The 14,305-nt window shown below is 32.8% G+C and overlaps 1 long non-coding RNA gene across 1 annotated transcript; it reads right to left on the reverse strand.

The window, feature by feature from the left end:
• Positions 1-12,043: 12,043 nt before the first annotated feature.
• Positions 12,044-12,660, reverse strand: LOC110031248. Its single transcript, XR_002294716.1, has 3 exons — positions 12,480-12,660; positions 12,207-12,366; positions 12,044-12,117 (listed from the first exon to the last, which is right to left on the reverse strand). It is a non-coding gene; the product is annotated as an uncharacterized LOC110031248 (long non-coding RNA).
• Between the last annotated feature and the right edge of the window lie 1,645 nt (positions 12,661-14,305).

Below are 14,305 nucleotides of genomic sequence, written 5' to 3' on the forward strand. Positions count from 1 at the left end.
GTTCTCACTACCACCTTCATTGAAATTATTGTGGAAGCTTTGAGGAAAACTAAATTTCTTCCATCTAGAGGGTTGGAGTTGGTGTTACTAGCCACCGCATTCACATCATACCAGCATTGGTTCATGATTTCTACTATATATATATATATTGTATGTATATATATATGTATATATATATATATATATATATGTATGTATATATATATGTATGTATGTAGATACGTATGTATGTATGTATGTATATACATATGTATGTATGTATGTATATATGTATGTACTATCTATATCCATAAATGTGTGTGTGTGTGCATTACCATTAATATCATTACACAATTCTTTCATTTTCTTTGCAATTTTTTTATATTCAGAGCCTCAATTTATGTGTAACCAACTAATGCGCAGGACCCAACATTATAGGCATTGTTTTCAAGCAATCTCAACATTCTAGGCATAAAATTGCATTTTATTTTAAGAATGAAGCATATTTGATCAATTTTGATGATTGTCGAGGCAATTTAAGCTCGATTGACAAGTATCTTATTTCGTTGTTATCATCATTCTTGCTCGTTTCAATAATAATAATAATAATAATAATAATAATAATAATAAAACTCATTCTTAAGTAATCTCGATGGGAAGGTTCATTTTACGATCATGTGAAGTTTCAAGTGGATTCAAGAATATTTAGGGCACTCCATCCTCAAGTTACGTGGCATCCCTTTTAATATTAAATTTCAAAAATATATTTGTAGTTATAAATTCATAAAGCTTATACTAAATTCAACCATCTATTTATAGATTTAGATCAAAATTTAATGTTAGATTCAGGATTACAATTGATAAAATTACATAATAAATGTTAGCAAATGCAGAATGTAAAATAAATAATAAGCCAACTACTTTATATCACTCAAATTATATAGAGGACCCTCCAAAGGTTACACATAAAAGGTGAGATAATTTGAGAATAACCATGGGATGAAATCTCTACCTTCAACCTTAATAGGTTTTAGATGTTTGAGGAATTTCAATTGACAAATGCTCTATAAAATTATCGTTTTGGCAATTTTAAAATTTTTAACAATGTGTATTATTTTTAGGTAATTTAAAGTTTTTTAGCATATTGGTGCAAACTGAAGTAGTAATACCAAAAAATGCGGACCTCAGATCATCCAAAACCTTGTCACTGCTGTTGTCATAACCTTCCAGATCTTCTTGAGTGATCATAACCTCATCTTCTAGTAGAGAAACAGCTGGTGAACTCTGCAAGTAGCTCTTTTTCTGGGTTTAGTAAAATCAACTCATCATGAAAACAAACCTCATTAGTTGCATACCCTTCAAGGTCAGCTTCAGTTATCAGGACGGTATCACCTACAGGCAAACTTTTCTGCGGGCAGCTCTGCAGGACTGGAAATTCTGATCCTCTCTTACTATAATATTCTTGAACAGCCTACGCAAGTCCCCACACAAAAAAGCTCAGAAGGGAGAGGTAGGCAGGCATGTCTCACAGTATGAACAAGACCAAGTGCGATCGTGCAGTACAGTGTTCACAGAATCATTGTTAAACGAGTGATTTCGAATTCACAAGTATATATTTTGTCCAGTAATTCATTTAAAAAAAGCCCTGATTACCTCTAGAGGAACACGAATTTTGGATGTGTAAAGATTTTAAATCTAAAAGAAAATATAGTTATCTTACAATGCGACTTTAGATAACAGAAGCACCCCCGGCTATATATGACTGCTACACTTTTTTTAGCTAATTGAGTTACGCTCTTTAACTTACTCTGCTGCCTGGGGGCGTGGCGTGTTAAATATGAATGTTAAAGATCCAATGCTACATACAATTAAAATTTAAAATCAATAACTAGACGGAAAAAATAAAAATTGAAATTTTAGTTTTTCGCTAATGTACGCTAGCTACATATGTAACATTTTAAGCAGCACTAGGAAAAACAACTTGGTTAACTTTTGTGTCCCCGCCGGAACGTGTTCCCGTTGCCGCCAATTCCCTTCATTTGTATCGTTGGTTGATGTTGTCATCGAAAGGAGTCGCCACTCTATTTATCTATTTTATTGCCCTATTCTTTAAATGACTTGTTCTCTTTAGATCACATAAATGATCTTAAGAAGTTGAGTGACCTGGAGAAAGAGGAAAAGGGCAAATAAAAATAGAAAACAAAAGAAAATGTTGTAGTGGTTTTGTTTATAGAGAATTCAAAAAGGTTTTATTTATGAGCTTCTCATGTAAAGAAAACCACATGAAAGTTTCATAGCCAGAGTTTTAGGTGCAATAACTATTCTGAGTTCTTCAATACTCCTATAAGAAGAAGCTCTTAAAGTTAATTATATCTTAAGTAGTTAAAACTACTCAAGAGAACTCCTGATTAAGACTAACATTTGTTCTCAGAGAAATTTAAGTGTCAAGGTCAAGGAAAGAAACATCAATGTTTGAGCATAGGGTAAGAGGTTTCTAAGAATCCAATTCTACCCTAAAGATTTTGTTTTGTCGTTTTGTTTTTATCATTTTGTTTTATTATTTTGTTTTATTGCTTTGTTTTGTTTATGTCATTTTGTTTTGTTGTTGTTGTTTGGTTGTCTTGAGGTTCACCTTTTTTGCTTCAGAATGTCGTCCCTGCAAAACAAAGTTAACACACTCTAAAAACATTCAAAGTAAATCTAAAGCGCAATTTGTCTTCAGCAAACTTGCAAAACATAACACAATTAGCCATGAAATCATGTTTTAATTTGTCAATTTAGTTGGTTGAATAATTTATAGATGACTCGGTCAAAATGTCTATGGCTCCATCGTCCCGGGGCCGTAAGGGTATTCAGATCTACTTATTCTGAAAGGTGCTTAAAATAGGATCGGAAGATTCTTATCAGCAACCACAAATTGCGTCGTCCAAGAGATCTTCGTAGATATGAACACAGATGTTCAAGTTGTATTCGGTGATCTTTGTTCATTAAAGGTCAATTTAAATTTTAATGTCTTATTCGGATTTTAGGGGTTGAAAAATTTTAGGTTGTTTATGATTTATTAATTGAATTTTGTTTTTTTTTTGTCATTTATTTTGTGTTTGGGATGACCAGATCAAGATCCCATGGTTCCATCGTCCTAGGTCAATATGCTTGCGATTTGATTGGTCACAAATGGCTTAAAGATATTTTGTTAGCAACCATGGATTACATCCTCTAAAATATCTTTTTAAACCTAGTTGCATTTTTAAGTTCAAGTTTAAGTTTTAATATCTTTTAAAATGGATTTTATGTCATTTGTATTTTTGTCATGAATTTCATTTTTTTTATGTCGGGTAAATTTAGATGTGAAATTGAATCATCATTATTAGTCACTATATTGTTTATTTTAGGCCTGATGTCGGTTCGGCCTAAGAAAAATTGATTAAAATCTAAAAAAATATACTTAAGATTCAGGTTCAATGTGGGTAGAAAGTAAAAGAGGTTTAATTCTGAGTTTGATATTTGTCAAGTTTTAGGTTCAATGTAGGTAGAACCTAAGATTATGAAGTGACATAGGTTCAATTTATTTAGAACCTAAAGTTTTAAGGTCATGTAGGTTCAATTTGGGTAGAACCTAAGGTAGAGGATGGCTTAGATCCAATTTAGGTAGGACCTAAAGTTTGATATTACTTAGATTCAATTTAGGTAAAATCTAAGGTTTCAGATGATTTAGGTCCAATATAGGTAAGACCTAAGGTTTAATGTGAATTAGATTCAATTTGGGGTTGAATCTAAGGCTTGATGTCATTTAGATTTAGTTTAGGTAGAACCTAAGATACGAGATAACTTAGATCCAATTTAGGTAGGACCTAAAGTTTGATATTACTTAGATTTAATTTAGGTAAAATCTACGGTTTGATGTCATTTAGATTCAATTTAGGTATAACCTACAGTATGGGATGATTTTGGTCCAATTTAGGTAAGCCATAAGGTTTGATGTGATTTAGATTAGTGTAGGATGATTTAGGTCCAATTTAGGTAGGACCTAAAATTTGATGTTACTTAGATTCAATTTAGGTACAATCTAAGATTTGAGATGATGTAGGTCAAATTTAGTTGGGACCTAAGGTTTAATGTGAAGTAGATTCAATTTGAGGTTGAATTTTGGGTTCAAACTCATTTAGGTTCAATTAAGGTAGAACCAAAAGTTTTAGTTGATTTTGGTTCAATTTAGGTTGAACCTGAGATTTAGGTTGGTTTAGATTCAATTTGAGTTGAACCTAAGGTTTAAATTGACTTTGGTTAAATTTGGGTTGAACCTAAGGTATAGGTTGACTTAGGTTCAATTTGGGTTGAACTTAAGGTTTAGGTTGACTTTGGTTCAATTTGGGTTGAACCTAAGATTGGTTGGCTTAGGTTCAATTTAAGTTGAACCTAAGATTTAGGTTAACTTAAGTATAATGTAGTTAAGGCTTAAAGTATTAATTAACTCTAATTAGGATTTCACTTAATTAGGGTTTAGGTTTGCTTAAGCCTAATGTAGTTAAGGTTTTAAGGGTTTAATTAAGTCTAATTAAGATTAAACCTAATTAAGTTTGAAGGTTAATTAAACCTAATATGGATAAATTTTAATTAGTTTAATTAGGTCTAATTAGGGTTAGACATCATTAGAGTTTAGTGTTAATTAAACCTAATGTAAGTAAGGTTTAATTAGGTTTAATAGGTCTATTTTAGGTTAGACCAAATTAGGGTTTATGGTTAATTAAAGCTAATGTAAGTAAGGTTTAATTAGATTAATTAGAGTTAATTAGGGTTAGACGTAATTATAGTTTATCATTAATTAAACCTAATGTAATTATGATTTAATTAGATTAATTAGATCTAACTAGGGTTTAGGGTTAATTAAATCTAATGTAAGTAAAGTTTAATAAGAATAATTAGGTCTAATTAGGGTTAGACCTAAATAGAATTTACGGTTAATTAAACCTATTGTAAGGTTTAATTATATTAATTAGGTCTAATTTGGGTTAAACCTGATTGAAGTTTAGGGTTAATTAAGCCTAATGTAAGTAATGTTTAACTAGGTTTATTAGGTCTTTTGGGTTAAGCCTAATCATGGTTTAGGGGTTAATTAAACCTAATGTAAGTAAGATTTACTTAAATTAATTAAGTTTAATTTAGGTTAGACCTAATTATGGTTTAGATGTCACTTAAGCCTAATGTGGTTAATGCTTAAGAAGATTAATTAGGTATAATTTGGGTTAGACCTAATTAGGTTTTGGGGTCAATTAAACCTAATGTAAGTAAGGTTTAATTAGATTAATTAGGTCTAATTTAGGTTAGACCTAATTAAGGTTTATGGTTACTTAAACCTAATGTAAGTAAGTTTTAATTAGGTTAATTAGGTCTAATTTGGGTTAGACCTAATTATGATTTAGGGATTAATTAAACCTAATGTTAGTAAGGTTTGATTAAATTAATTAGGTCTAATTTGGGTTAGACCTAATTATGGTTTATAGGTCACTTAAACCTAATGTGGTTAAGGTTTAAGGATTAATTAGGTTTAATTGGGGTAGGCATAATTAAGATTTAAAGATTACTTAAGCCTAATGTAATTAAGACTTAAGGATAATTATGTCTCATTGTGATCTGACCTAATTGGATTTTGATTTAGTTTGGTTTGGGTACAACCTAATCAATTGGGTTGAACCTAGGTGTCTATATTTGATTTGTGTCAATTTAGGTTAGACCCAAAGATTTTCATTTTTGACTTAGGTTCATGTAGGTTGGACCTAAGTATGATGTGAGTTCATTTGGGATGAACCCAGGGGTTGGAATTCTGATTTGGGTCCATCTAGTTTGGACCCAAGGGTTTAGGGGATGACCAAAAACAATTTTGGTTAGGGTTTAGGTTCACCCTAAGTCTAATTTTGGAAATTAAACCTAAGGACTAGGATTAAGTCTACCTTATTAGTCATTCAAGGCATACATCCAAGCCTAAGGGATTTTAGGGTTTTATATATAAATTTAAAAATTTACAATTTTAACCCTAAGCAAAAATGTCACTTTAAATTTTTTAGAGGCTAAAAATTGTCATTTTAAGGTTTAAATATATCATCCTAAATTTTCTAGCCAATTTCTGATTTTCTGATTTTTTTCTAATTATTTTTTAAAATAATTATAAAATTATGTGAAAATTGGTTAATTTGGCTTTAGGGATTTTTCATGGCCTTGGAAAAATGATGGAATGTTCCCAAGGGTGTAAGCATTGATCCCTAAGAATTTCATAATTTTTGGATTTATAAAAAAATTATAATAATTAAATTACTCCAGAGAGTAATTAACTAACTAAAAATTAAATATAATTCATTAATTTCATTTTTCATTTTTATAATTTTCTCCTCATTTTTCTGAATCAAGAGATATTTTTATTATATTTTTGTGATTTTTCTTTTAAAAGTTATGAATTTTTTAAGTTATTATTAAATCTTAACTTAAGGATTATTATACACGGCGCCATATCATCATTGGACGCAAGGAAATCACACGCGGGGGGCTCCAATTCGTGGGGCTTTACGTGTGTCAGCTTGTGTGGCCTACTATTTCGTCCCTTTTGTATGGACAATCTAGGGCCCAACGAATCACAGTCGTCCATTTCCGATACACTGAAATGTATCGGAAATGGACGACATCGGTTCATCGTCCCCACGTGACGATTAACCAAGCACCGTTCACTATTAAACCCTAATTTCTTCCTTAATTCTTAACAGAATCTTATGGAATTTATTTCAAAAACATCATCAAAGCAAGGAGATCACATCCATACGGTTATATGAGTATGGTGTGGTTATATGAGTATGGTGTGATGGTTCTCTTCACAATGTTTAAAAACCGAACTTAAAATTAAGGTTAGAAGCTCATACCTAGTCTCGAGAGGTTAGGCCTCAATCAAGCTTCTTTAGATTGGTCGCTATGTACTTGTGAAGCTCCTGCTTAGCTCAATTTGGAGTGAGATTGAGCCTAGCTATATCCTTGATGAAAAGGTCGCACAGTTTCACCTAACAGTAGGTTGGAGTGTGCGGGAAGGGCCAATTTGGATTGGGTAGTTCTTCTTATAGCTTGGGGAAGACTTAGGTTGGAGTTTTGAATAGATATGTGTCAAATCCGAAATATGCCCTGGATTCCACTCGAAAATTAGAGCTCTCTATGAGATTTCAGAGGCTGAATTTATGGGGGTTTTTCTGCCTAGCATGTGAGGAGCAAAATTGCTTCTGGATGTTAGTAGTTTGGAGCTTCTAGATATCATTACCTTTTCTGGTGCTCTCGGCCTAACCCTTTAAATAGCCATTAGAGGTGGCAAATGAGCTTAGAACTGATTGGGAGATGTGGGAGGTGGTGCAAGGAAGCTCAGGGAGGATATGGGAGAAGAATTTCAGCCAGGGGTTATCCTTTCCCCCATTTCAATGGCTAAGCCAAGATGAGCCAAGTATGGTGTAGGAAGTGGCTAGGGTGGGGCTTCTATCCTATTGGAGGGTTAATGAGGTGGAGGGACATGTTGGCAAAGTTTTAATCAAGCCAACCCACCTCATCTCAAAGTGCATTTTGTGGATTTTTTCCATGGTGCCATGTCACTTTCCCCTTCATAATGACTTTTGACCCAAGTCAAAAATGATGGCTAGGCTATGTAGCTTCATGAAATCCATGCATTTAATGTGTCTTATTGGGTTTATGGGTCATGGATGACCCATGTGTCATGGGTGAAGGAGATGCTTTTGGGGTTGGTCCTTCATGTAGACCACTTGGGCCAAAGCCCCTCCTATGATATTTTAATAACTTAATTAATTGATTAGTTCAAACTCATGAGGTTGACCATGTCTAACCAATGGGCTTCAGAATTGATCAGTTTGACCAGAGTTGACCAATCAGGTCATCGGATTGACCAAATGATCAAGTTTGAGGATTAGAAGGTTGATCAATGGACCTATTTTGACCAATTCGGTGTCAGGGTTGACCAAATGGTCCATCTTAACCAATTTGGTGTCATGGTCGATCAAATGGTTCATTTTGACCAATCAGGGTTGACCAAATGGTTCATTTTGACCAATTTAGTGTTAGGGTTGACCAAATGGTCAATGTGGTGACCATTGGGTCTAGGGTTGACCAAATTATCAAATGTGGTTGCCATTGGGTCCAAGGTTGACCAAATCAGAGTTTGTCATCATTGATCTGATCATTTTGAGATGTCATCATGGTCTGAGCCCAAAGAGGTTATATTAGGGATCAATCCCATTTTTACAATTTTGGGGACCCTAGATGGGTTTAGAGAGGTCAATGTTGGTAGACCTCCTCCTAAGAAGAATTTAATGATCATGGTGATCATTGAGTCTTTAAAAAGGTATCTGAGGATCCTAAGTTGAAGTAGGTGGCTCAAGACATGTCTTGTCTATGGGTGTCAAATTGGAGTTCTTATAAAATTTATGTCAACATTTTGATGCAAATAAAAGTAGCGCAGAAATTTGGATAATGAGGGCGTCTTGACCTGACCCGGGGCATAGAATTAACCAAGACGGGAATGAACAATCCGACGGTGTGAAATAAAAATTTCGTTATTTATTTTCTATAATATTAATAAATGAAAGAGTAATCGATCAATTTAATTAAAACAACATATTTAAATTTACCTTGCTATTAGTTGTCCGTGGCTTCTATAAACATTTTCCTTTTTTTCGCTCATCTTCTTATCACTTAATTAAACTGAAAAGTTAGTTTGAAAATAATAATGATCTAAATAAGCCAAAAAATTCTCGTACTCCTAAACTATAACAATACAATGAAAAAGAACAATATACGTGTCAGTTAAGTTTTTTTATAAATCAAAATAAACTTTTAGCATGTTATTCAAAAAATTAATATCAAATATATATCTATATCATTTCATCGCTATACAATTGTAACAAAAGCTGGTTTAAAAATTTGTATCACTTAATGTACTTCAATATCAATATCTTTTTCCATTTATGTGCATGGAAACATTATTATTCCCTCACTAGTACCATCAACAGGTGACTATATCATAATCAATAAGACATATGTAAATATACTATAAATCATTTAATTTGCATTCTAAAAATCACCTGATAACATGCATGTGTTGTTAATAATTATAACTATGCAAATCATTCACATTTATTGTCAGATGACATGATTGAATAATAAAAGAGAATAATAATATTTTAGTTGCAGTAACAAAATATCTTGAATAATGACATTCTATTGCGAGTGATTTTGAAGAAAAACAACATTATTAACAAAATATAGAAGTAAAGTACTCACCTCGATGCCGATTATTTTGCCTTAATGTCAAATCGTCTAACATTGAATGCCTGAAATAAGTATGATATTCATGTTTATTATGTAATTACAAATTAAATAGTTTATCTCATTTTTTATTTTATTTAATCAATTACCCTACCTCTTTAAACACTCGACCCGACATTAGCACCCCCACACATGATCGCCTGCCCTTCTTCCTCTCTGTTCACTGCAAGCGAGAACCTTTGGCATCGCCTCCTCACACGACACAACTCGACTATTCTTCCTGTTGTTCCTCTTCTTCCTCTATACGCGACCAGCTAGGTTTCGAGTCTTCTTCGATTGAATCCTCACGCGGCTCCATCTCCCCTAGAAGTTCTTGCATCTCATGTTTATTTATAGTGTGACTTGTCTTCTAAGCTTCTGATCAGTTGCCTCTTTTTCATCTATTCCTTTAGTGTTCTCCCACTAATACCATCAACAAGTGACTTCATCATAGTCAATCATGAACATACAAACATACTATAAATCATTTCATTTACATTTTAAAAATCACGATTACAACTATGCAAATCATTCATATTCATTTCTAAAAAATCAGATTGAATAATAAAACAGAATAATCATATTCTAGTTGCAGTAACAAAATACTTGACTAATGACAATCTAATGTGCGTCATTTAGAAGAAATAAAACATCATTACCATAATTTAGAAGTAAAAATAGTCATCTCGATGTTGATTATTTTGCCTTGACATGACTCCCTAAAGTTGAATGCCTAAAATAAGAACGGTATTCATATTTATTACGTTATTACAAATTAAATAATTTATCTCATTTTTATTTATTTAATCAATTACCCCTAACTCTTTAAACAATCGGCCCAGCTTTAGCACCCGCATGGAAGGGTCTCTTTCCTCCCACACGCAGTCGCTTGCCCTTCTTCCTCACCGATCACTACACGCGAGAACCTACGACGTCGCCGCTTCCTCACACGACGTAGCTCGACTATTCTTCTTGTTGTTCCACTTCTTCCTCTACACATGAGCAGCTAGGGTTCGACTTTTCTTCGATCGAACCACCTGCACGTGGCTCCAGCTCTCCTAGTTAGTTCTTGCTCTCGTATTTATTTATGGGGCTAGTTGTCTTCTAGACTTCAGACGCCTCGCTTCCTCTCCCTTTGTTTGGTTGCCCGACCATTCATTTCGTCTCCTTCGCTTTGTCGTTTTCTCTTTCGTCTATTCTCTTGGTTTCCCCGTTCCTTCGTACATTACATGAATTTACAATGTACCTTTAGCAGAACCTTAACGTACATTTTAATAGATTCAGCTATGGGATCGATTGTTTAAAAACCATTCACATTTCATGTCACGACACGACCCATGGCCTAGAATTAACCAAAACAGAAATGTAAGGTCGGACGATGAAAATAATCTCTGTTATTCTATTTTTATAACTGACAATTTAATATTAAAAAAATTATGAGATAGCCACTAAAGAAAATTATTAAATTAACAAGTAGAAGTTTTTTACTGATTGTTGTTTTCGCCTCTTGTATGCATTTGCTATTTTTCTATTCAATTTGTTTAAAAGTTTTAATACCTAAAAAAATATTAAAACAACATAATGAGTTATCAAAAGATAATACATTAGTAATTACACTTCTAAACTACAGTAACCTAAGAAAAGAAATTAATATACATGTTGGTCTTTCATATCTCTATTAAAAATCATGGAATATGGTCAAATTTCATATTTCTATAAGACATTATTTATTAAACTTACCAAAGTATCAATGACCTTCACTCAGAACATAATCCAAAGCTTCAATATGCATTTAATTTAATTTTACTTTTAGTTTATACTCTTTACATACATATATATCCCTTTGAGAATCACCATCAACAAAATCTAACCCCTGACCGATATTATTTCATTGGTACAACGGTTAGTGATCTAAACATCACAATTATCTGAGATAAAAAACACTTATCTACTGCCAAACGATATTCTTCCGTCGACACAGCGGTTAACAATCTAAACATCACAATTGTCTACAGAGGTAAACTATGTATACTCGAGCCTAGCCGATATTCTTCGAGCAACACAACGGTTAGTAATTTAAATATCACTATTGTTTGGTGTGATAGAAAAACTGCACATGCAAGTATAAGTGAATCCTCTGTCTTAGGGGATAAACTTCTCTTAACATGCATATACAAACATTCATATATAAGTTATTTCATTTTTCAAAACATATATTCTTGTAGGCATCTTCATTCATCTACTAACATACATACTTACTTTTTTGTATAATTATTCATCATATATATCTCTCATATCATGCATCTCTCATATCATGAATCTCTCATATCATTCATCTCTTATCTAACGTATATCTCATATTTCATGTCTATCATACATATCAATCATTATATTCATATCTTTCATGCATATCATATCTTTATTTTTTAATATGCATGTCCTTTTAATCTAACAATATGAAGAATTTGTTATATTATAAATCTAGCTGAACAAAAGAATACATGTAATCAACATATATTGTGAAATGAAAAAAAATTATTAAAATTTGATAACATAATTACTCATCATGGTTGCCACGCTGCATTCTTAATTTTAAGTAACTAACTGGAAGTTGCAATAACATTTATGTTAACAGTAATAACCTAAAGAACAAAAAATAAATTTTAAAATTAAAGAAATTTTGTTTAATCAAATTATTCTTTTAAGCTAGCATTGGTTTGTTTTACCAGAAATTAATCTAGTCTCCGTACCACTAGTTTCTACACGCTCGCATTGAACTTGCCGCCTTGAGTAAATAACCTAAAATTTGTAAATATCTAAGGATTTCATAATATCTTGGCTTTATAAAGTAATTTAACCCAAAATATAACTCATTAGCTTAAACGTACCTTAAATAGCTTTCACAGCAACCTGCCATTCTTCGAGGCAGCCAAATCTTCTTCTCTCTTCTTATCAATTCAATCATTTCCTATCTTCGTTGTTTTCGTCGCTTAAGACCCTTATGGAAGTTCATAAACCAACTTCTTCGCTTCCAACATGACATCGTCTCTGCTACAGCAACCGAAAACAAAAGGATGCACAATTTGTGATAAATCTAAAAAAGGAAATAGGAGGAAGGAAAGAAATGATTCAATTAGCTCAAAAGAGTGTTTCGTACTCACTAATTTTTTCCCAAAAGCCTAAACAACGAGTTGAGGCACTCTGCGGGTTGCTCGCCTCCTTTGCTCGCGACTCTGTAGGTCGTAGTTGTGTTGCGATCGCGCCTGTGCTATAGTTCCACCATTGTAGCCTTCTCGCAGGAGCTCCTATTGAGCGCAACCGAGAACGGAGAGAAGGAAGAAATGCGAAGGTTCTGGATTGACGATCCCCCCATTCGACACATCCCAACGCTAAATATCACGAGTGAGTTGGTTGGGAACAGTAATATGGGGTTTAGGAGGGGTTATTAAGGGTTATTAAGTTTAGTTAAACATATAATTTCTGATTTTTATATCTTTAACCTATTCACAATTTATATATAGTATTATATATAATATTGATCATTTTAACGCGTAGAACTTTATATAGAACTTTATAAAATTGATTCGATTAAAATTTGAGTGAAGTGAAATTTGGGATATATTCTAAATCGTTAAAATTTTTACTTCATTTCTCAAAATAAATTATTAAAAATAAGATGTCCAAAAAAACCAATTAAGCAAAAAAGAAATGCCACATTCAAACTACAAAAAAGGGCATTCAAAAGCAATATAAATTGAATCTGTACATCTTTCCATGGCTGTACAAAAAGAATTCAACATCAAATTGCGTCTCCGAGAAAAGGATTTACTGCCACGCCTTGAACATCTCCAAGCTGACTCTTTGACGTCCATCAATACCACTTAGTTGTAGCATGGTTGACCCCTCATTGTAATGAATTATCTTCTGTTGTGAAACTTACAGTGAGGCTTGTTACTTTAATCAGCTGTAGGCTTCACTTGCTAGAAACCCCACTATAAACATATAACAGACCATAAGGCCTAGACAACGAGCAGATCCCATGAAATTCAATGTTTGACCAAGGCTATATCTTAATAAAACCTAACCTAGACTAATTTCGCTAAGCTATTCTGGATCTAATGGCACTACAAAGGTATAACTAGAATAGGCATACGCTTCAAGCACATTAATCTAGGATACCTACCAAGATAGGTCTAGACTATCGGTGGTTAACTTAGCCTACACCTGACCCAATCTGATTGTTGAGATGCCCACCTAGGATTGTCCAAACGGCTCGCTCATGAACATCTCTTGTATGGCTCGTGTTCAGCGCGTTCATTAAACAAGCAAGCCGAACAAGAACAATTTTTTTAATTCAATTTATAAACGAGCTGAATACGAACAAAGATTTGTATGCTAAAATAAAATCATATAAAATGTATAAAATAAATAAAATAAATAACTAAAATAAATAACTAAAATAAAACAATTGATTAAAATCATATAAAATAAATAACTAAAATAAAACATACATTAAGTAAATATATAAGATAAAAACAAGATATTCATGAAACTGTAAAATGTAAAATAATATAAAATAAAATTTAGATTTTAGAAATACAAATACATAAGAGTTGGGTGGTGGCATGCAAATGCCCGTCAAAATTAAAAAAAAGAAAAAAAGAAATTTTAGATGTTAGGCCTAAAAATACATAAGAATTGGGTGGTATCTATGTAAATGGGTTCACTTTTTTCCCAAAAGTTCCTTCTTGCCTACGACCCAGGCCCATTGCTGCATGTGCTGTAAGGGATCACTTTATCCTATACGCACAATAGGATTAAACCTAGGTTGGGCAGTAGTTCCTAATAGGCCTAACCTTAACTCCACTAGTTCCTAATAGGCCTAACCTTAACTCGCCCAAGGACAACCATGAGCCAACCATTTCAATTTTGATGTTAAATCAATACTTAATTAAGCCCTACAATCACTTTAAACTTGAACCATATG

Source organism: Phalaenopsis equestris, unplaced genomic scaffold (assembly GCF_001263595.1).
Source record: "Phalaenopsis equestris unplaced genomic scaffold, ASM126359v1 Scaffold000799, whole genome shotgun sequence".
NCBI classification, from domain to species: Eukaryota; Viridiplantae; Streptophyta; class Magnoliopsida; order Asparagales; family Orchidaceae; genus Phalaenopsis; species Phalaenopsis equestris.